Source organism: Anas acuta, chromosome 4 (genome assembly GCF_963932015.1).
Source record: "Anas acuta chromosome 4, bAnaAcu1.1, whole genome shotgun sequence".
Taxonomy (NCBI): domain Eukaryota; kingdom Metazoa; phylum Chordata; class Aves; order Anseriformes; family Anatidae; genus Anas; species Anas acuta.
The window spans coordinates 75,531,234-75,553,436 of NC_088982.1; the positions used below are offsets into that span (position 1 = coordinate 75,531,234).

The 22,203-nt window shown below is 41.6% G+C and overlaps 1 protein-coding gene across 6 annotated transcripts in view; it reads left to right on the plus strand.

Moving 5' to 3' along the window:
• Positions 1-12,838: 12,838 nt before the first annotated feature.
• Positions 12,839-22,203, plus strand: part of LOC137856558 (bifunctional heparan sulfate N-deacetylase/N-sulfotransferase 3) — a 79,353-nt gene continuing 69,988 nt past the window's right edge. The window contains exon 1 of one of the 6 annotated variants that reach the window (XM_068682143.1): positions 12,839-13,060. The gene's annotated coding sequence lies outside the window, so the exon portion shown is untranslated. The other 5 variants (XM_068682140.1, XM_068682139.1, XM_068682144.1 and 2 more) reach the window with 5 other exon arrangements.

A 22,203-nucleotide genomic window follows, 5' to 3' on the forward strand; every position in this document is an offset into this window, starting at 1 on the left:
GAGGTTGGAAGGGATCTCTGGAGGTCATCCGGTCCAACCCCCCTAGCTCCAGCAGGGTCACCCAGAGCAGGCTGCCCAGGCTGCCCATGTCCAGGCAGCATTTGAAGATTTCCAGGGATGGAGATTCTACAATCTCCATCACCCGCACGATAAAGAAGTGCTTCCTGGTGTTCAGAGGAAACCTCCTTTGCTCCAGTTTGTGTGCATGGCCTCTTGTCCTGTCACTGGGCACCACTGAGAAGAGCCTGGGTCCATCTTGTTACACCGTCCCTTCAGATATTTGTACATGTTGAGGACTCCTCCCTGAGCCTTCTCTTCTCCAGGCAAAACAGTCCCAGCTCTCTCAGCCTTTCCTCACACAAGAGATGCATCAGATACTCCATAGATACGCTCTGGTTTGCTTTGGGCTTTCTGCTTTTGCTTTCTATTACTGCTTTTATACAAAGTCTGATCTGGCCCATCAGTAGGGAGTGGGACAGAGATGCAGGTTCCGGTAGGTCAGCAAGGTTTCTACCTACCAATTTTATAGAGGTAATGTCTTAAATGCATGCATATGCATGTTAGATCCCTTGCTGTTATCCTAAACTCCATTCATATAGAAATGTGTCTCAGATAAAGTAATTTGTGTGCCAGAGAACTGGAGGAAAAGGTAGCAAAGTTTAAGTTCTGTTATTGGTAGGCTGAATGTGATCAACTCCAAGAGAACCACGGCAACATTCCCAACCAACACATTATGGGGTCACTTTATGACCCCTTATATCTGCATCCAAGCATCATATTTTTGAGTCTTATCACTTGCATTTAGAAGAGGAATAGAAAGTGTAATAATATACCCTATTAGCTGGAAATCCCATTAAGAAATTCAGTATTTTCTCATACAGGTAAATGAAATTCAGCAGCATCCTGGAGATAGATTCTGCTCCTTCTAAAGAAATAACCATACTGGATGTTGCAGAAGTGTTCTGGCAAGTGACTTCTGAAAACCGTACAGGTGTTCTTGCACAAACGGCACATGCTGACAGAGAAGCTTTCTCCTCAGACTTATGTTTCATTTGTATCTGACACTCGGGGTACTCTGGCTATTTCTCTGGGAAATAACATTGCATTTTTTATGGTAAGGAGATCTGAATAACACATTGCAGAACTGAAAGTTAGCAGTAAAAGTATGCCTGCAGGTCACCATAAGGTTGTTTGTACATACACCTTTGTCTTAGTTAACTGTTAGCTCTCAATTGCTCTTGCCAGTAATTTTGGTTTGGAAAGGAAGAAGTACTGTTGGATGCTGTGACTTTAGAAAGGCATCCTTCTGAACACAGATGTCTTTCTGGTTTGTCCTTTTTCTTGTACTTTACATTTTCCAGCCTGTCTACGCATGTGAAACTGTTGCTATTATGCACTGTCAGTTGGAAGAGGGCACAGAATAAAGCTGAGTTCTTGCATTGACCTTGGGCATTGAGTGATCACTGAACACCCACTGGAGAGCTCACACAAAATTTCAGTAAACCCAGGATCCCAGCTAGTAGTCAAAGCACTCCTCCCTTTTGTACAAAATAAAAGTACCAAGTGGCAGTTCAGAAAACGTGCAATTACTAATACCGGAAGAGAGATCACTTGTGAAATCCTACCGCTTTTGGTCAGCAGTTGAAGAACTGAATTAAACTGAACAGGCATTTAAACACCTATTTTGTCCATGACCATTTGAACGTGAGGTGGCAAGAAGGTTAATGTGTTTTAACTTCTCCCAGCTCTCCTATAAGGATACTACTTACCTGTCACTTTAATGCAGAAGGAGCTGCATTTTCAACGTGGTGACAATTTCACAGCTCTTGAATAAGCATGAGGTTTTTTTCTTCTTTGTTTTCATAAAATAGTTTTAAAGACAAAGCTCATGGCAACTACCTGATTTGAAAACATAAAAGTAAAGTACTGTGTTTGTTAATGACTAGGGCTATAAAAAGAAAAAAAAGTCATATTCTGGCTGCCATAATAAAATTAACGCTGCATTATACTAACTCTTGACTTGATTTAAAATTTGTATTGCCAGCTGTTATGTAAAGTTGGATTTCTGTTCTGGTGGAAGTTGTACTGTATATGGTGCATCTAATTCAAAAAAGAAAAATGAAAAGCTTACACGGACAACCACATGAACAAGCGAATGCTTCAAAGTTCAATTAAGGCTGAAAGAAAAAATGCTGCACCAGGGAACATCTCCTGCAAAATAAAAGGGAAATTTTCTCTGCAGTCTATAGCACAATAGTCATATAACTTCTCTGAAGAATACTGGAGTTGTCATCACACTCAGTAGATTATGTTGAGAATGCAGCCTTTGCAACCTTTTGATCAGATGGAAAAATGCTATACTTTTGATTTAAAGGGGTGGGGAAAAGGATGCAATTCTTTATTTTTAAAATGAAGGCCAATATAACAAGGTGCCTCAAGGACATAGTTATGCTCACAGATTTATTTTTTTTATTTTTTGCTTCTGGAGCTGCTATTTCAATCTGGCTTGTGTCCGCACCAATTGGAAATCACCACCATCTGAGACCTGTTCCTACATTTCTTGGCACACAACAAAATCCTCTTAAGTCAGTGGTAGCTTTCTATGCACAAGGAATTTATAATAAACCTCCTGTAATTGCTATTCAGTGGCTTTTGTGAAGTGAGAATTCCCTGTTCAGTTCCCAATGGATGGCTTTGGCAGGGAGAATAACCAGCACCACCACAGCTAGTTCTGTCTTAGCTGGGACACAGCAAATGAACAGGTAGCTACCCACTTGCTGCTATCTGTGACCCTGCAACCACAGAGTACTGCGTCTTGCAAATTGAGCTGTACAGGTTTGCCTCTCCATTATTCCAGCAAGTGGGCAGTGAGAAGCACAAAAAGATTCACTTGCTGAAAATCTTCTCTTTCATAAACAGTAAGTTAAAAGAAAAAAAAAAAAAAAAAAAAAGATGAAGTAAAACAAGAACATGGACTGTAATTAAAAATCTCTACAAAACATTTTTCTGCTTGGCATAGGGAAATTCTTCACTAGCCTCAGGCAATCCATTGCATAGCTAGGCAGAAATACGTTAGTCTCAAAACCAGCTTTAAAGCAGTGGTCACCACTGGACTTCTTAGCAGTCCAACACTGTGTTTTAAGTATCTTTCATAATGATTAATATTAACATAGCACAATACTAGGAGAGTATCTTTATGCTTCACTGCTTGGAGTGTTTCTGAGCACAGACAGCTATTTTTTGAAAGAAATATTAAAACTCCAGGCAGGGACCTGGTTTTGCCTGCCTTGCCAGGCTGCAGTGTGCCCTTTTGTCCTTTCCTAATGCTGTACTCTGAGTTTTGTATCATACTGTTGATCCACCATCTGTCTGGGGGACTATTTATACTACATACATGGCTGCTGTTGGTGTAGGTGGGTTTGACTTCTTGGGTTCAACTTCTTGGGTTCGACCGAGGTGGTTCCTTGCCTTCTGAGTACAATGAGTCACTCCACTTTGGGGAGTGTGATGTGTGCAAAGGGCGACAAGCCAGGACGCCTTTCTGCAATGCAAGCACTGCTTCTAGCTCTTCCTCTTCTGGCCTTTCAGTCTCTGCTTTACTCCTGGACCATCACTGAACCTCTCTCCCTTGCTATTCTTCTCAGTAGATAGAGAATGCCTGGGTAATTATTTCATCTTGGGATGTGTATATTCACACAATAATAACAGTAATACCCCAGATCTCATTCTAAAATACTAATGGAAATTTGAAAACTACTGAAAAGTATTGCAATATGCCAGCCTGAGAACTAAGAGGTAGTGGACATTCTTTGTTACTTCACTAGTTCTAGAAGATTTCTGAAAACGCTTATATAAAGACTGATTTATTAAAAACTGTGATGCAGCTCGTCTCACATGAATGCTGTTGGTATGTTTCTTTTGGAAGAAGGAGCTTGAAAATCTATTTTACTCAGTATGTACATGGGTACAAAGTAAGATACTGCGGGAGGAGATATTAAATTTGAGTTTGCTTCATTTTGAAAAATGAAGAAAACAAAAGGAGAAGGAAAATATAGCTTACATGTTGTTAATTTACTGCTTTGTTGGTTTGAGCAAGAGCTAATATACCTGTCCAGTGAGTTCAGTGCAAACTGCTTTGGGCCTTTTTTGATACCAAATTAGCACATATCAACAATATGTGCTTTTTCAAATACAAATTTTCTATAGAAAAAAATCATAAATTACATACGATAGCTGTGCATGACTTTTCACAAGATGCAAGCTCTAGGCTTTCTGTCAAATAGCAACAAAGCTAAATTATTGATCTGTATGTAAATTGTCAGACTTGTCTCTGCAGTGTCTACAAAGGCAGAGAGTACTGTGTCTATAATAATGATGGAGGGAGAGAAGGAGAGAATTAATTCCTTTGCTTAAAAAACATCATCAACAGCTGGCAGAAACTGGGAAATGACATCTGTCATAGAACACGACAGCAGCATCGTTTGTAAGTGAGGCAAAGAGCTGCATCTTGCAGCCTGCTAGCAATGGAGCCTATTTCAGGACTCCTTCAGGGCCACATGTAGTGTGCATCACACAGCAGAAATCACCAAATGGAAAATAGCAGCAACATGCTAAAATACATTTTCAGACGACACGAGATTGAGCACTACAAATCTACAAAGATGGATTTTTCAGAAGAATGTGTCCCTATCCAGTAATTCATCTTCATCTAATAAGATATAGAGCACTGTAAAGTATGCATAAATCATTCCTTGTTTGTTCTATTTGTACAGTTCGTGTATGGGATTAGAGTACTTTGGACACTGTTCATGTCAAAGAGAAGAGATATTGCAGTGCTAAGATAAAGGAGTATCCTCCTGTGCTACAGGCAAAATATACAGCTCCACCAGCATACAATCAGGAGCGAGCTTCAAATGGCAAATAGCATCTAGAAGACTAAAAAGGCTACTTCTAGCCAGTCAATTTATTTGAAAACAGTGCCCTGTACGATCTAAGTGGGTATGGTCGGGGTAGGGTAGTGCAACTCTATGAAAAATATCTTAAACAAAAATATGTTGCAGTGGACGCACATTAATAGGAATCAGAGCCCTTTAGCTGATCCCCTGACTCTGCCATTCAGTCACTGTGAACTTGGGCTTTTTATTTAAACTCAGAGTGCCTCATGTTTCCTGTGTGCCTTATGGCATTTAATAATCTTAAAACCAAAGAGGTATTTTGCCTGTTTACTCCAGTTGAGTACTGTATTGAAGGGAAAAGTATGGGCTAAAGTTGCGTCAGGGGTGTTTTAGGTTGGATATTAGGAAAAACTTCTTTACTGAGAGGGTTGTGAGGCATTAGAATGGGCTGCCCAGGGAAGTGGTGGAGTCACCATCCCTGGAGGTCTTTAAAAGACGTTTAGATGTAGAGCTTAGAGATATAGTTTAGTGGAGGACTGGTTAGTGTTAGGTCAGAGGTTGGACTCAGTGATCTTGAGGTCTCTTCCAACCTAGACAATTTTGTGATTCTGTGACTCTGCTATCACAATATTATTTGTCTGAAACACAAAGGAGACCAATAGACTGAATATTTAGATTCAGGAAACCTTCAAGCTTTATCAACATGTCTATGACCATAGCAAACCATTGTGTTCTTAAGACTGAAGGTCATTCAATTGAACAGGGGGATCAAGCCCATCTACCGAATAGAATGAGGAGCAGAGAGATCAGTAATTAGCCTCAAAACATCCCAATGGTAGAGATGCACAATTGCTAATACTTCCAGTTGTTCTACTGTACCTTTTTCTTATGCTGGAAAATTACAACCTGTCCTCTAGCCTATGGACATTCAGTTGTAGGATGTTATATTGACATTACTAAAATTATAAAACTTCTGGCTCTCATTTGCATGGAAAGTAAATGAAATGGTGGAGAAAAGGAGGGGAAGGTCAGTCACCACAGTAAGATTTATCACAGTGTAGTATCACTGACAACTTCTAAAGCGAAGGATTGCTAATCACATAGCTTAGATGTTTTAGTAGGGAATAATAGATGCTAAATTTTCATTTGTGTAAATTGGCATATAAAAGTTGACAATGCTTCTGTGTATTTTTGGAGCACCACTACTACAGGGTAGATTTTGTCTTTTTTTTTTCATCTAATAATAGCCTTGCTGATATCAATATAATTGTACTTCTGTATAATGTGTGGTTTTGTTTTGAACATGTAGACCTTATTTATCTCTGGCTTCGGGAAGGGAAGGGAAGGGAAGGGAAGGGAAGGGAAGGGAAGGGAAGGGAAGGGAAGGGAAGGGAAGGGAAGGGAAGGGAAGGGAAGGGAAGGGAAGGGAAGGGAAGGGAAGGGAAGGGAAGGGAAGGGAAGGGAAGGGAAGGGAAGGGAAAAGAGGAAAAATGAGGAAAATCTAGAAAGGAAGCAGGAAAAGAAAGGGAAAGGAAAGAAAAGGGGAAAAAATGAATCCTTTCCCTTCCTATCTAAGATCCTTACCTATTTGCAGCCCTTTTGAAGAGGAAACTTAGCTTCAGGCCAGGGGGACAGTGTGCTGGTAGAAAAGGAAACCAAGGGAGAAGGGACAATTCCCCAAAGAGGCAGGGAGATTCTGAGAGATGAGGATGTAGCTGCTTTGTTGATGTCCCCTTCACTGGTATGAGAACACTGTGGCTACCTCACATTCAGTTCATATCTGAGCTCTGCCCTACTCACACCAGTAGCAAATGGCACTGCCTAGCATACAGAGAATTGCATTTGCTCCTTGTGATCACATTGCAGGCCCGCCTGGCTTTGGTAATCTAGCCCTTCTGAAGTGCCTCTCGAAGAGAAGAGGCTTTGAGAATTAATCAGGGCTTTCACTGCAGTGGGAGAATACTTGAGGAAGTACAAGACTTGTAAGTAGCTTGTTATTTTTGTTTGAATTCGTTCTTTAGTTGATAGTGACTGTCTCCCATGTACTCGCAGCCCTTTCCAGCCTCCTATGCTGGTAGGTCCTGCAGAGCAAACCAGCCCCACAGCAGCCATCACCAAAACCCAGCTTTCATTTAAGTCCAGAAGCAGGGGATGCAGCAATGCAGCATGCCACCCTGAATGTGCTTCAGCCCTCTACAGCCATGAGAAGAGACATTAGCCCCCTGACCCAACCCATAAGTTCCTTACTGGTGTACCAGAATTATTTGTACTCTCATGTCAGTGCCACAAATCAGGCATGTAAGCCTGAGGCATCATGAGGGAAGAGGGAAGGGGCTGACTCAGTAGCTGAGTCCAGTCCTCGTAATCTGAAGTCCTGCAGAGCCCACTTCTATGGGTGCCATTCAGTGTATGCTTGATTGGTTTTTAAGACCAAGACTTTAAAAAACAAATCATGTTGGAGAATACAGAATAGTATTACAGAACCATCGTAGTGTTGTCATGCAACAGAGATACCGGTTGTGCTCCCCCTGCTGAATTGAAGACTGTTAGTAGTATTGCTTGCTGTTAGTGTATGTAACGTAAAGTGTGTTACACTTCTGTGGTGGTGTCATGCCGATGGCTAACTAAGCTCTCCACACCTCTCTCTCACTCGCTCTCCTCAAAGAAATGGGGAGAAAATATAACGAAAAAAGGCTCAAAGGTTGAGAGAAGGACAGGGAAATCACTCACCAATTACTGTCACAGGCAAAATAGACTCAGCATAGGGAGATTAATGTAACCGCCTATCACTAGCAGACTAGAACACTAAGGAACTGAACCCAACATAACAATGCCTTCCCCCCACCCACCCTCCTCTACCTCCTCCCCCAGAGCAGCTCAGGGGAACAGGGAATGGGGGCTTTGGTCAGTCTCTGATGCTTCATCTCTGCTGCTCCCTCACAGTCCCTCTTTGCCCCTGCTCCCCATGGGGTCCCTCCCACTGGATGCCATCCTTCCCAAACCGAGCCTACGGGGGCTGCCCACAGGCAGCAGCTCTTCAGGAACTGCTCCCACACGGCTCTGTCCCACGGGGTCCACCCCCAGGAGCAAACTGCTCCAGCACGTGTCCCCCATGGGTGGGCAGCAGCTCCCCCCAGACCCCCTGCGTGGGCTCCTCTCCACGAGCTGCAGCTCTGGCCCGGGGCCATGCTCCCGCGGGGGCTCTCCATGGGCCGCAGCCTCCTCCAGGCCACAGCCACCTGCACCACCGGGGGCTCCTCCACCCATGGGGGGGCTGCAGCGTGGAGATCTGCTCCATGTGGGACCCATGGGCTGCAGGGGGACAGCCTGCTCCACCAGGGGCCTCTCCACAGGCCACAGGGGAACTGCTGCTGTGTGCCTGGAGCACCTCCTGCCCTTCTACACTGACCTGGGGGGCTGCAGGCCTGGTTCTCACTCCTTTCTCCCAGCTGCTGTTGCACAGCATTTTTTTTTTTCCCTTTCTTCAGTCTGCTCTCCCAGAGGCCCTTCCAGCATTACACACTGGCTCAGTTCTGGCCAGCAGCAGGTCCCTTTTAGATCCGGCTGGAGCTGGCTCTGCTCTGACATGGGGCAGCTGCTGGGCTCTGCTCACAGAGGCCACTTCTGCAGCGCCTTTGCTACCAAAACCTTGCCACGTAAACCCAATATAACTTCATGGGCAAATAATGGGCAATGAGCCATATCTGGATTTTATGTGTCAGCTTCCTTCTTGTAGCTCTTTCTGCATCTACATCCAGTGGAGTTTATAATCTAAAACAAGGCAGGATGCCCATGGGGTGTGGCACATTAAGGTAAATAGAATTAAATGGTAAATCTGACATTTGGGGCTATACTGAAGAATCATTTTCTAGGCAAAGCCCCTAGAGAAATTCATAGGGAATTACATACAACATTCATGGTATTTTAAAGCTTTATAATTCAGTGCTATTATATGACCACCAGCTGCTAGCTTAAACCTGCTACAATTTCTTCTCTAGAAAAACACGGACTGAAAGGTAGAATTAAACTCATTGTGACTAGAACCACCTTTTTCATGTATTTGCACAACACCTAATGCAGTGCAGCACTAATAACAATGGGAAATTTCAGCTTTTAATTTTAATCTTCAGTGTTTCCAGGTTAGCATTTACATTTAAGGTAACTTAACTTTTTGCATGTAATTATGGTCTCTGGATCTTTGCAAATAACTGTTTCTCTTGAATTTTCTGAGGGGAATAAAATGTTCTTATTAGCCTGTAACCTTTTCTAAATCCCTCTCCCATATGGTATTCATGTGGTATCACATATTACAATATAGGATAATACTCTGGATGATATGTGCTATCTTTATTATTATCCTTATTATAGGATATTATATATCCTTATATAGGATATTATATATTCTTATCCTTATTTGATGAACTGGTTGATTAAGATGTGCATGGTGCATGATTACAAATGGTCAAGCTATTAGTGTAATTCATGATGATTAAATCAAAATGTGACAAAAATAAAAGTCCTACTAGCATATCTGATATTTTAGTCCATTTCATATTTTGCAAGAACTGAAAGGAGGAAAACATTCACTTTTGTTCCAAAAATTCAGTTTTTCTCTTTCTTTTCTTTTTTCTAACTGTTGACTTCTGGGACAGGTGACAACCTAATACGTTTCCCTGGAGGCTAACATCTTGTGCTCCAGAATGTAAGCTTTCATTAAAAAATTATGACTAGGAAGGTGATGTTCATATTCACGTGAACAGAATGCAGGTGCTTTTCTTTACTAGTGCCTACAGACATCTTAAAACAATCAATGTGCCAAAGAAAATACCTCAGCTGTGTCAGCTGATAGTAACTCCAGATGTCAAAGATACGGATTTATTGTCAATGTTGTTGATGTTGATGCCAGCATAATAAAAAATATAGGATTATTGATTGATAAGATCCTCTTAAGTCATCGAGTCCAATTTACCACTCTTATGAATAATGTCCTGTAGTCTCTCAAGCTCCATCTTAAAGTTAGCTACACTTTTTGCCCTCGCTTTTCATAGAATCGGTTTCCTTCATTCTGATGATTTAAAACTTTCTTTTAATTTCCACCGTAACTATATGCATAGTTGTTAGGCAATTATTTCTATGCCAAAAGACTCTTTCATCTTCAAGAATGGTTAGTTACACTTCTTTGTTTATCCCTTCCCCTCACATGCAGCAAGCATCTACATTTCAGCCTTCACCTTGCTTGTCATAAGACAGGGCATGTTCCTCTGCTCATGGTAGCAGTTCTTCTCTCCACCTCTCCCACTTTGAATTACTTTTTCCGAACTTTAAACAGCATTCCAGATGAGGACTTATTGCAGCCTCATGCAATAGCATCAACACTTTCAACATTTCCATCTCTTTTCCTCTGCAGGCAATTCTGTGGTATTTTCTTATTTTTCACAGACACATCACTTTGGCAGTTGATAGACATTCTCTGACTTTGACTAGTACCCATGTCCTTTCTCACCTCAGTGATTTCCAATTGATGAGCTCCCAGTTTATAGCAGACATTCATGTCATTGATCTTGCAATGCGTTGCCTTGCATTCTCAATAACCTCCAATTCCCGTGCAAACTCCTCTGTTTATTGCTCTTTGTTTGCTGCCTCCAAGGGCACAGGGAAGCTAGGCTGTGTTTTAGGTGCTGCATGTTCAAGGAACGCAGAAGGCAAAAGGAATTAATTTATATAGAAAAATCTGAAGGTCACGTGGAAGTTGAAGGCAGTGCTGAAGATGTTTCTGTTCTTAAAAAAAAAAAAAAAAAAAAAGCTAAATTAACCTTGGTCTCAAAGTTACATTTGCTGAGGGAAATCAAAGCTGAAATTATGACGATTTTTCCAGCTGACATTCTGCTTTTGAAAGAGTTAGGATTATTGCTGGACTGAAGAGCTGGGTGTATCAATTTAGTTCTTTTTCTGCTTTGCAAATTAAAAGATTTTTTGTGGACTTTTCTTTCTTTACAGTTGGGAGTTGTTTGTAGGGTAATAAAGCAAGTTCTTCTGAGCCCAGAATATGTCTTATTTTATTACATATCCTAAAATCAATTATTAACAGCAGCTTTAATTACATATTGCTTTAAAAGGACAAAGATACTTTAGAGTGCTGATTGTGCTTATAACAGCTTGGTTTCTCTTTAATTCTTTTCCATCCCCATTATCTATTTCTTCTATCCAATTTTGATACTACTAAGCAGCTTTCAATCAAACTGACATATATTCAAAACAGCTAACTTACATTAATACATTTGAATCTGCGCTGATATTTTTTAATATTTTTAACTTGAAACTTATGAATCTGAAATAATGGAAGGAAGTCTTTCCTCTCTTTTCATAAGCAAATTTCCTGGAGTATTTCACCAGAAAATACTTAGTGCTCCTCATTAATGAATCTGTCTTACACTTTATGTGGCATGTGACTTGAGCAGTATCTCTGAATAGAAATACCTAATGATTTCTTCAGCTTCTTGAATTCCAAAGCTTGCTATTTTATCATCTACAAAAAAGACAATTGTTTCAGTACCCTGATTAAAAAGGAACAAAACATATTTATAACAATGGTTTATTCTAAGCCCAGAGATAGAAATGCTTTTCCACTGCCAAGCAGTCATCACCAACAGCGTGTAATTAGCAGCTTGCCTTCAACTGTTTAAAAGATATTATTACAATGCATGCAAATACTAGGTTCTTCAGGGCAAGGTCTTGAAAATCAAATAGAAACTACTGCAGAGAAATGATAGATGTATTTTCTATCTCAAAGCTGTGATGTTTTAGAGAAATTGCATAAGCATGGCTGGTTTCCCATGTTGTTTGCTACTGAATAATCTTTAATCACTTCAGAAATGAAGGGCATTGGAAAATACAGGTGGTAGGGGAACAGTTGGACCAGATGATCTTGGAGGTCTTTTTCCAAGCTTAATGATTCTATGATTCTATGATTATTGTCTTGTATAATTTTTTTTCCTCTGAGATAGCCTCTTAGTCAATTACATTTGACCGCTTATCATAGAATCATTAAGGGTGGAAAAGGTCACATTTTTCTTGTCATTATATGGATGCAACTTATAAACAAGTATTTCAGTTTAACCAAGAGGAGAAATTAGGTCTTTGCATTTTGACATGGAAAAGCATTCTCTGGCCTCAGACAACGTCAGTTATAATACAGTGTGATAGAACGTAGTGCTCTGAACTCAGCCCTGAGTCAAAAACTGCTGACTTCCAATCATAATCCAATCATGTTGATGAGCCACTGCCCGGTCTTAGGCAATTTCATGGACTAATCTTCTATTTCAAGTATGCATACAGCAATTTTGATATCAACACTCATGACAAAACTACCCTGTTAGGAATCACTAGTTAATATTTGCATTTACTTAGAGGTTTAAAGAACTCTAGGTATTGTTGAGATTGAGTATTTATTGGATTTTAAATCTAGTTTCTGATTAATCCGAGAGCATTATGAATCTAGAATAACTTTAAATTTTGGCTAGTAGAATTTATAACAGCTTAAAAAAGCAACCATACAATTACTAGTAACAGGCAATTACCTAGGTTGTCTTTGTTGTCTAATATGTAGGTCACTGTAATGGCTCCCTGCAAGAAAATGTAAACAAAAATAATACAAACAATAATTAGTGTTTGGCTAAAAAATGTATGTACCCAATCTTTGAAATGGCAAGTCTAGAATAAGTATTTCTTTACTAAATGTAAAATGTTGTTTTTATGTGTAACTCCACAACCAGTTACCTTTACCTGGTTTATGGAATGATGCCCAAAGTAATCAATCTGTGTATCTTAGAAATAGAAATTTGTGGAGGGAGTTGTAGTAATGACAATCAAAACCAAAAATACCTAAATTTTCCACTGATTTCAGGAGGACTTTGAAGGACCAAGAGATCATTTGCAGACTTAACAGACATCCAATGATCAGAACCATTTCTCAGAGTGAGAGCCTGAAAGAGAGAAGACCACCAGACAAGATAGGACTCAGTACATTTGAGAAAGATTGCTGATTATATGGAAGGAGGAAGCACTGTGGGAAGATTTGAATTTGAACAAAAATATGACTGTGGAAGAGATCATGCATGTGCAGAGGCCAGCAGTAACGCAAAAAGCTGAGGATATCAACAGGGAAGGTAGGTCACCTCTTTTTTAAGTCTTTCTTTGCTGCAAGAAAACAGGTTTAAAATGTTCCAGATAGGGGATAACTAAAAAACCAAGCTAAACCCAGATGGAACTGTTGCTGGAGGTTCTCAAACACTTTTTTTTTTTTTTACTATAATGTTCAATGAAAAAGAGCTTAATTGGAATTACCAACTTCCATGTCTGTGTAAGTGTGCACAGATATCTATGTGTATGTAAGACATAAGTAGTCAGCAGTGCTGTCAGAACATGATGTGATTTGTATAGATAGGAATTCATTAAGGTATAATTTTCAAAGTAATTAGCTTGAAAATGGCCATTTTATCAGAAACAGGACAGATATTCTAACTAAGGATTAAAGGCCAGATACTGAAAGGCATTTCAGTTCTTAATTTACATATTTCAATAGGTGACTGAAGGCTTGTGTGTACAAAGCATTTTATTTTCCCCAAGTTTAGTTAATTCATGCTGAAATGACCTGTGTTCACATATACTGAAGGCACCCGTTAATGGGAAGTAAGGGAATTCATATTTGAACGCATGTGGTATGTCTGTGGAGGGACCTCAGCAGGCTGAGAGAAGTGGGCTGGCACAGGCTGCGCAGAGGGGTTGTGGAGTCTTCATCCCTGAAAATCTTCAAAAGCCTCCTAGGAAGCCTGCTGTGGTGACCCTGCTTGTGCCAAGGGATGGACCAGACAGTTTCTGAGCTGGTTGCAGCCATTTGGTGATCTGTACTGTTAGCCTAGATCCTAGTGTCTGGAGGAGTGCTTTGTCTGGAATTCAGTCGGTTTGTGGCAACAATCTGAAATGAGCTAAGTATTTCTCTTGGCAAATGCTTCCAGGTTTGGAACAGAAGACAGTTTGCTTCAGTATCTGTTCCATGCTGAATATATGGACACAAGTGAGTACGTACATCTGTGAGACAGGATTCGGTCTCTGTCTTGTGTGACAACAGCAGCACAGATGTTGCCTTAGTTCATGGTGCAGCCACTCAGCACAGACTAGCAGTTGTCTGAAAACACTTTTGTTTTGCATGCAGTTAGTAGTCCACCAATTTTCTTCCCACCTATCTCCTTGCCTAAATTAACTGCTCACTGACCAGTGTGCACCATTTAGTTCTTGAGTGACGCACATCAGATGTGACCTCGGATCCTTACACACAGCCACGATGATGCTATTTGTGGTAGCACTCTGTGATAAAGCAACAACACATTGCTACAGCTTGCTTTGTGAGGGACTTGGAGCCAGGAAGAAATTTTGGCCAGGAGCATACTGAACATTATATTAAAGATGTATTGCTGAAAGAATGGCTAAATGTCATGCCCAGTTCACACTGCAATGACAGCTCAAGAGCAAAAAACTGAAAGTAGCACCAAGAAAGATCAAAGCTGTTAATATTCCTGCCAAAACTGCTCAGTACTGCAGCTGCTGACTCGCAGTGCTGAAGCCCTCAGCTGTAAGATGTCTAGCACATCTCTGTGAGCATCCAGGTGCTTATGAGGACAAGCGCTGTGTAACGCTTTTCCATCCACATTGGCCAGTCGTTACTTAAACACAGCGCCAGCTACTCAGAAAGAATGGCGGGAGGGAGATGGTGCACATTTGTGAGTTTGAACTCACATCCAAGAATTTCAGTCACTTCTGGATGCCTTCCACCTTGTACCTCATAGTACATCATAGGAAAAAGCCTTCATAATAGAGAGGCCCCAAAGCAAGACTGTATCAGGATATCCATGCTGCAGAGAATCTTAGTGTGGCAGAAAACCCCTTTGTGTGGCATATCATGAGGGCAACAGCATTTGGGATGGACAGTCCTGCAGATTAATAACCTCATGCAGAGCAAGCCCTCGTGTTGACAATTCCTCTGCACATAGGGGCCTGCGACCTTATGCTGCTTTTTAAAGCAAGAGCAATAAGGGATTAGATCATCTCCATTAAATTTTTATGTGCTTTCAATAGAATGGAAATTTTAATTGGAACTCTGGCTTTGCAAACTTTTGAAGCTTAGAAGTCACCAGAACGTGAGGAGTTCCTTCAGTCAGTTATGGAAACAGAAAGGAGGGAGGGGGAAATGAAACAGGAGAAAGCAGCTAATCACGACGTTTCTGAATCAAGAACTGTAAATTCTGCCGATGTTTGGAGAAGGATGGAGAAAAAATCCTTCAGAGGACGTCGGCTCTCCTCCGTTCATTTTCTGTCAGGAGCGAGCCAGGAGCAGGAGGGCTTGGGCAGACAGCCGCCGGTGCCCGCCTTACCGCAGCACGCCGGATCCGCAGCCATGAGGTGAGCTAGCGGGCACCGTGCAGTTGCGAGGTAAATTACTCGGATCAGGAGGGCACTTGTGGCATTTATTAATTTCAGTTCCCACCTGCGATGGCTGGCAGCCGGCCAATGCAGTTCAGGCCGGGGCCCGGCGGCTCCCCGGCGGCACCAGGGGAGCCGACACCCCGCCGGGGCGAAGCGGGCAGCCCCCGACCCCTACTTGACGGGGCTGGGGGCGTCAAAATGAAATGGAGAAGCGGCTCCGGGCTGCAAACGCCTCGCTCGGCACTCTCACCCCACCTCGGCTCCCGGGGCCGCCGGCCGGGACCCCTCGGAGGCGGCGGCGGCACCTCCCAAGCCCGGCCCCTCCTCCAGGGGGCGAGGCGAGCCGAGGGGCGGCTCCCGCACCCCCGGGCTGCCGGCACCGCCGCGCCTTCCCGCAGCAGGCAGCTCCCGGCCCGCCGCGGGGAGGAGGGCGGCGGGCGGCCGCGGCGGCCCCGGGGCGGCGGCATGGCGGCGGGGCGCGGCCTGAGGTAACGGCGCTGAGGGGCTCGGGGCTGCGTGGCGCAAAGCGGAGCGGAGCTGCCCGGTCGCCCCCCGTTCTCCCCCGGTGAGCTCCCCGGGCCAAGCCGCCCGCTGCCTGTCGGATAGCCGGGCGGGTGTTTCGGCTCCCCCTGGCTGCTTCTGCGCGGCGCTGTTGCCCTCTAGCGTCTGTAGGGTGGCGGCGTGAGGGAGCAAGGTGAGCGCCGGGGTGCCCCGGGGTGCTGGTGCCGCCTCGGCGCCGTGCCGAAACGGGGGCCTGTCCCAGGGGAGCTCGGGGAGGCGGAACAAAACTCGGCGGTGGCTGAGCCGCTGCTTTGTGCTGGAGAGCTGCTTGGGGGATAGCTCGTGGCGGGGTGAGTTTTTGCCTTTTTCTTTATTAAAAGAGCGGCGGCGTCGCCCCCGGGCCTCTGCGAGGGGCGCCGGTTGCTGCCGCTGCAGCTTCTGCGGCTGGGGTGCGAGGGGAGCGGGGCTGGCAGGGCCCTGCCCTTGGTTTGCTCAGTTGCTGAGGAATAATAGGAATAATCGCAGAAATATTGCGTGAGGTACAAGGTATCTTAAGAATTTTTGGCTGAAAGTATCACAGGTAAAGTAATTTAAAGCTCTAACCCAACTTTTGTCCTGAAGTACGGACTTCCAAGACTTTAAATACCCTGTATTTGATGTTTATAAATAAACTTAAAAATGAATTCTGAAGCATTAATTCCTGTCCTGTAAGGTACTGGCTAAAGCAGTGCAGCACAGAGCTAAGGATAGCAGGTACAATAGAAACTGAAAACTGCTTTCACCAAGGACTTGAAAAAGCATCTGTCTGACAGAGTTTTTGTTCTGCATAAGCTGTTCTTTTATTTTTTTTTTTTAAGGATATGTGAAAAAATGTAAGCCCTTCGATATTCACGTATTATATGGGACTTGTTATGTGATACTAAAGAGTATTGATGACTGCTGTCAGCAGTCTGTGTCTCGTAGAGCTATCTTCTCGAGTAGCAAATGTGTTCTTAATATCCAGTCAAAAGACCTCATTCTCGGCTTGTGTTTGCTTATCTGAGTTATTACTGCTTGAATACTTCAGTCAGGGGAGTGATGTAAGTTGAGGCACGCAGCATTTGGAGAGCAATTTCCCATTTTCGTAGATGATTTATGCAAACCTGAGCAGTACTGCCCACCCCAGGTGTGGTCATTTTCGGATATGCTTTGCTGCTCTCTCCCCTGTCCCTCCTGTATCTGAACGGCTACCTTGTGGTAACTCTGACTTCAGAATACTTCCCCTGAGGCTGTATTTCACACTGGCTGGCCAAAGCAGGCTTTTCTGTTCAGAGCAATTAAATAGCGTTCTAATCGCTATAAATTTAAGTGCCCATGTTAATGTGCTGAAGAGGATGTGTTTCTTTGCCTCTTCGTGATTGAGATCTTGTCCCTCACTTAACGGATGAGGAGTTTGTTGATGTCCCTGTGGTAGCAGCCACTTTGGGAAGGAGCAGGAACAGAAGATAGTGATGGGGGCTAGTAGGATGGGAGACATTAAAAATACATGCAGGTATAGCTAACCAGACTAATGTAGTAACTGAATAATATTGTTTATTAATGAATCCTGAATTTGCAGTGCTTTTTGGCCATTCTTGATAAAAAGGTTTTTCTTTAGCCTGTAACAATGTGTTGTGTTTTGTTTTGTTTGTTTGTTTTTTTTTACTTTTGTGTATATGTGACGCAACTTTGTTGCTCCTACTGAGAGGTCATGATATACAGCTGACTTTGCACATTTCGGAGGTAGAACTAAACCTGAGGGCGCATTCTGAGGTAAAACTAAACCTGATTTTCGTATTTGGCATTAAAAATGTAATTTGAGATCAATTACTCTTTTGTTTGGTTATTTTAGTTTAGCCCATTGTTTTAATCTTGGTAGTTTAAACATTTTTCTTGAACTCACTTATGTTTTTCATAGTTTTAAGTCTGAGTGATATTCATGACACAACTTCAGCAGGTTAATTTTGTTCTAAATATAAAACTGTATGCAGTTTTATGTGTGTGTTTATGGGGATACCTGTTTTCCTATTTGGGCATGTATTCCTTGCAGTATGAAAATGTGAATGTGGAATTGATAAAACTTTTTTTTCTTTAGTTTCCAAAAGTATAGCTATAATTTATGAAATTGTATGGCCAGAGCCATGTTTCTTCTGAGCTACGGAGTCCAAAAAATAGCATGTTTCTGCTGCATGGACAAGCCAGTTGTATTGAGCCCATGCTGTTGCCTGTGCTGTGCACACCGTGGAAGTCTTGCTGCAAAAATGAAGCAGTGAGGGCACAATGTTTGTGGTGGTGCCGCGACATGCACACAGTGTAGATTTTCAGCAGCTGTGCAGAGCCTGAGTCCGAGGTCTGGGTTCCAACCTAACTGCAAAGACTTCCCCAGAAGTTGCTTTGATATCATATTAGCTTTACTGCCAGTAAATACAAAAAAAAAAAAAAAAAAAAAAATCCAATTTCATGTTCTGTATGTTTGCTAGAGAACACTAATGCATCTCATTAACAGGGGAAATCCCCTGCCAGTTTTGTCTCGTGTATTTCCAGTACAGTTGTTGTGCTGAAATGAGTTGTAGAAGCCAGGGATCTGGTCATTTGTGGTTAGCAATTAAATAACAAACTAAAGACAGCTACACATGGTAGGAACTCACCGGAGTCCTGTGAGTTCATTGTGGTATTTGTTCTCTCATCAGTATCATCTTGGTAGGGAATTTGGAGAAGAAGGGGTGGACAAGTTCGCGATCTCTGTTCTAGTGGATCTGTTTCATTCTGGCTGTCTGAAAACGCCTGTAACTCTGACTGTCCATCAGTGTTGTATCAGAGTTGTAAATCTTCCCATTAATAAGGTGATACTTATTTCCTGTGCCCACAAGATTTTCATGACAACTTGTCTGGGGCTTTAGAAATCACTTTTGCAGGAGAAGAGAATGATATTGAGCCGTGCTGCATTCAGAATAAAATGGGAAGCTTATTTCCATGACTCAGCTTACTCTTAACAAGATCTTTTGCATAGTGAGTCTGTAAGTTAAAAAACACAATTCTAAATATTCAAATATATATTAAATAATTTTTATTACCAGTTTTCACCTTAAAGAGATGTTTTAATACTTTACACTTGGAACAACAAAATAGATAAAAGGTACTGGTCTCAGTTTTTGGATGGCCATATAAAAATGCAAAATTCTGTAAGAGATCAAATGCAAATTCTTCTAAAATAACAGGGTTCTGGACACAGAACACTGAGGCAGCTTTTATTGCTTCAGACTGTGAAAAGTAATATACAAATTTTTTTACTTATAAAAACTTCTCTCAGTGAGACCTTTGTGGACCACTGGATTTGTATATTACCTGGCACCCCTTTTCAAGATATAGGTGGGACCATGTCCTCCTTTCATGTAAATCAGTGTGGCTCCAATGAAATTAATAAGCTAAGCTTGCTTATTGTGTTTCGTTCTCCTTCCTTCTTTCCTTCCTGTTCTCAGTGTTGAGGATGCCAGGTCTGGCTGTTGTTCTGCTGGTCTCAGATAATTCTTCATTCCTCAGAGTCAGACCTTGGATCTGTCTTAGCGTTCCCATCCACTCCTGCTTGCTGCTGCTCTCTGTAGCCCCAGGAGATGCTTGCAATTAGGAGCCAAGGATAAAATGGCATGGGCTTTCTTGTAATAAATAAATAAATAATGTAGGTCTCTGGGCTGCCTCCAAATTTTCTGCTCCATGGAGGTGCATTAGGACATCCTTGCTGCAAATATTTCAAATGCACCTCCTTCTTCCTTGAGCAGCCACTGAGTGTTATTTCCTTGAGTATTATCTCATTATTCCTTCTTGTATTACCTCATAGAAGCAATTGTGTCTACAGCTGCTCCATCTGGTCAGCCCTTTTGTGCCATCAGCTAAGGGCACTGTGTATTTTACCTGCTCCAGGCAGGATTGTCAAGTTCAGGTGACTGGTAAGGAGCATAGGCTGGTGAGGAAAGGAACATCAAGATTGTGCTGGTGGGAGCCTCCTGTTGATATGACTTGAGGGGTTTCTGTCATAAGAACAGGAGTATTTATTTAGGGCTGTGTTAGAGGAGCTTGGGACTGAAAGAAAGCACCGTGCTGCTGGTTGTTCGGTGACCAACTGTTATTCAGGGAAGTGATGGTGGTTTGGTCAGCAAGAGTTTCACTTCGCAGGCTCTTACCTCTCTCTTGTATACTGACCAGACCTAAGCTGTTTGTGGGGTTAAGAAAACCAGGTATGTGGATAGGCAGGCATATGGAGTTTTGCCCAGAATGCAGGAAGCGTTAATTCTAGCCACTAAAATTGAGTTTCTTGGCATTCAGTCAACTGCATTGGAGATTAAAAAAACAAACAAAAAAAAATGGTTTTATTTGAGAATCCTTTGTGCTCATAACAAATATCATCTGTCTGGAAACATGTCTTAAAAAATCAAGTTTTACTCATTTAAGTAAAATGCAGCTGCTTCTTTATCATCTGACGTTTTAGCAGATTAAATAGCAGAGAAAGAGATACCTGAATTGATGTTCCTGAAGTTAGCATAATAAAATTAGACAGCTCAATACTAAAATATTCTTTTGAGTTCTTCTAAAGGTACTTTTGGATCTTTCAGTTTGGTCTTCGTGCATTCTTACACTTTTTTTGCAGATGCATGCCACCAGTTTCTACAGGCACAAATAACGTTGTTTTTGGTTAACAGTGAATAATGTGTCTATATCTCTAGGTGAAAGGCAAGACTGTTGTCCAAAAGCTATGTATAAAGCTTTGTCCAGCTGCAGGTAAGATTCAAGGCCAGGTTTAAGTCCACCAAAAGCAGAAAGGGTAGCGTAGAAGTTGAGAAGCGTAGAATATGCCCATGAGGTGGGCTTATCTGGTGATACACAGGATTAAAGGGAGTCTGAATTATGAATGAGTTTACGTATGCTTAATTACTCTTTGTGCTCAATGTTGCTGTTTTGATAGATAGTGTGCCATGTACTTTCTCTCTTATCCCTTATCTTATTTTCCTTCTCACTTTGTGTTACTTTGTGCTCATTATGTACCGGGCACTGGGAGCATCAATCTTTGGGTTTTAGTTAAAGTCATGGAAGTTACAAAGGTGCTGTTAAGTATATCGTTTGTTTTTAACTTGTTCTGATAGCATAGAGTGAAAGGCCACCTTTTTGACAAGAGCTCCTCATCCTAAATTGTGAAGCAGTTGAATGGCCCAGGTACGTGACAGGTTGTTTGGTTTTGTTTAGTGTTATTTTATCCCCAACTCCTTTATCTTTATTGATTTGTAACTAATATAATATATACTTTGGTCTTTTGGATCACAAGCCTGCCTTATTCTTTGATCATCATTTGCTCCATGATTCAGCACTCAAGGATGCCAGCCATTCTGGGAATAAAAAGTTATAACAAAAAAAGTAAACTTTTCAATATATAAAAGGTGGTATAGAGCATGACTAGGTATCACTTATTATCATTAGCTTTGTAAATCTGTATAGAAAAGTTCATACTTGATATGGACTGTACCTTTGTAGCTTTTCTACTTTTTGAACCCTGCCTTTTTTTATACATTTTTTTTAAGAGCAGGTAAGGATTGAGTACTCACGAAGTGACCATGTTAAATACACATGCAGTTTATTCCATTGCCATTACAGATTGTGTGCTGCATGGTGAAGTTACAGCCGCGTGTTCTGTATCTTTAATATTTTCCAAAATCTGCTGTTAAGCTTCCTTTATAATTTCTAGTACTTAATTATTTTATGCTTGTCACATCTTTCATTTATTCTATTAGAAACTTTTGACAGCAATTGTACTGTTGGCTTGAAAAATGACTGCTTTCAGTAGGTACAAGGTAGAGCATAAATATGTCCTTAGGTGATCTGCCTCTTAAGTTAGCTGTGGATTTATTACTCTCTTTTCTCAAGTTTAAGAGGTGAATTTTTCTATGCTTTTTTTAATATGCAGAAATACATAGCACTTCCAACAATATACAGAACAAGGTACATTGTTTGGTAAAATGTGATTTTTGTGCTTCTAATGCTGAAGGAAAAATTGTATTTTGTTTAAAAAAACACTCCTACAGCAAATGCAATATATAGTATACCTGAGTGGGTGTATATTGAACAGTTAAAATGTGCATATTGGGTTAAGGACTCTCCAATTTTTCCAAAATTGACGTAAGAGAGAATATATTTAATTATGTAGACTAATGTTCCCCCAGCTTCCTGGTGTCGAAGGAGGAAGATTATGAAACTTCCTCAGTGTTTGGGTTGTCAGCAGTTGTTTATTTGGAGTTCTTTTTGTGTTTGGGTAAAAAAAATAAAA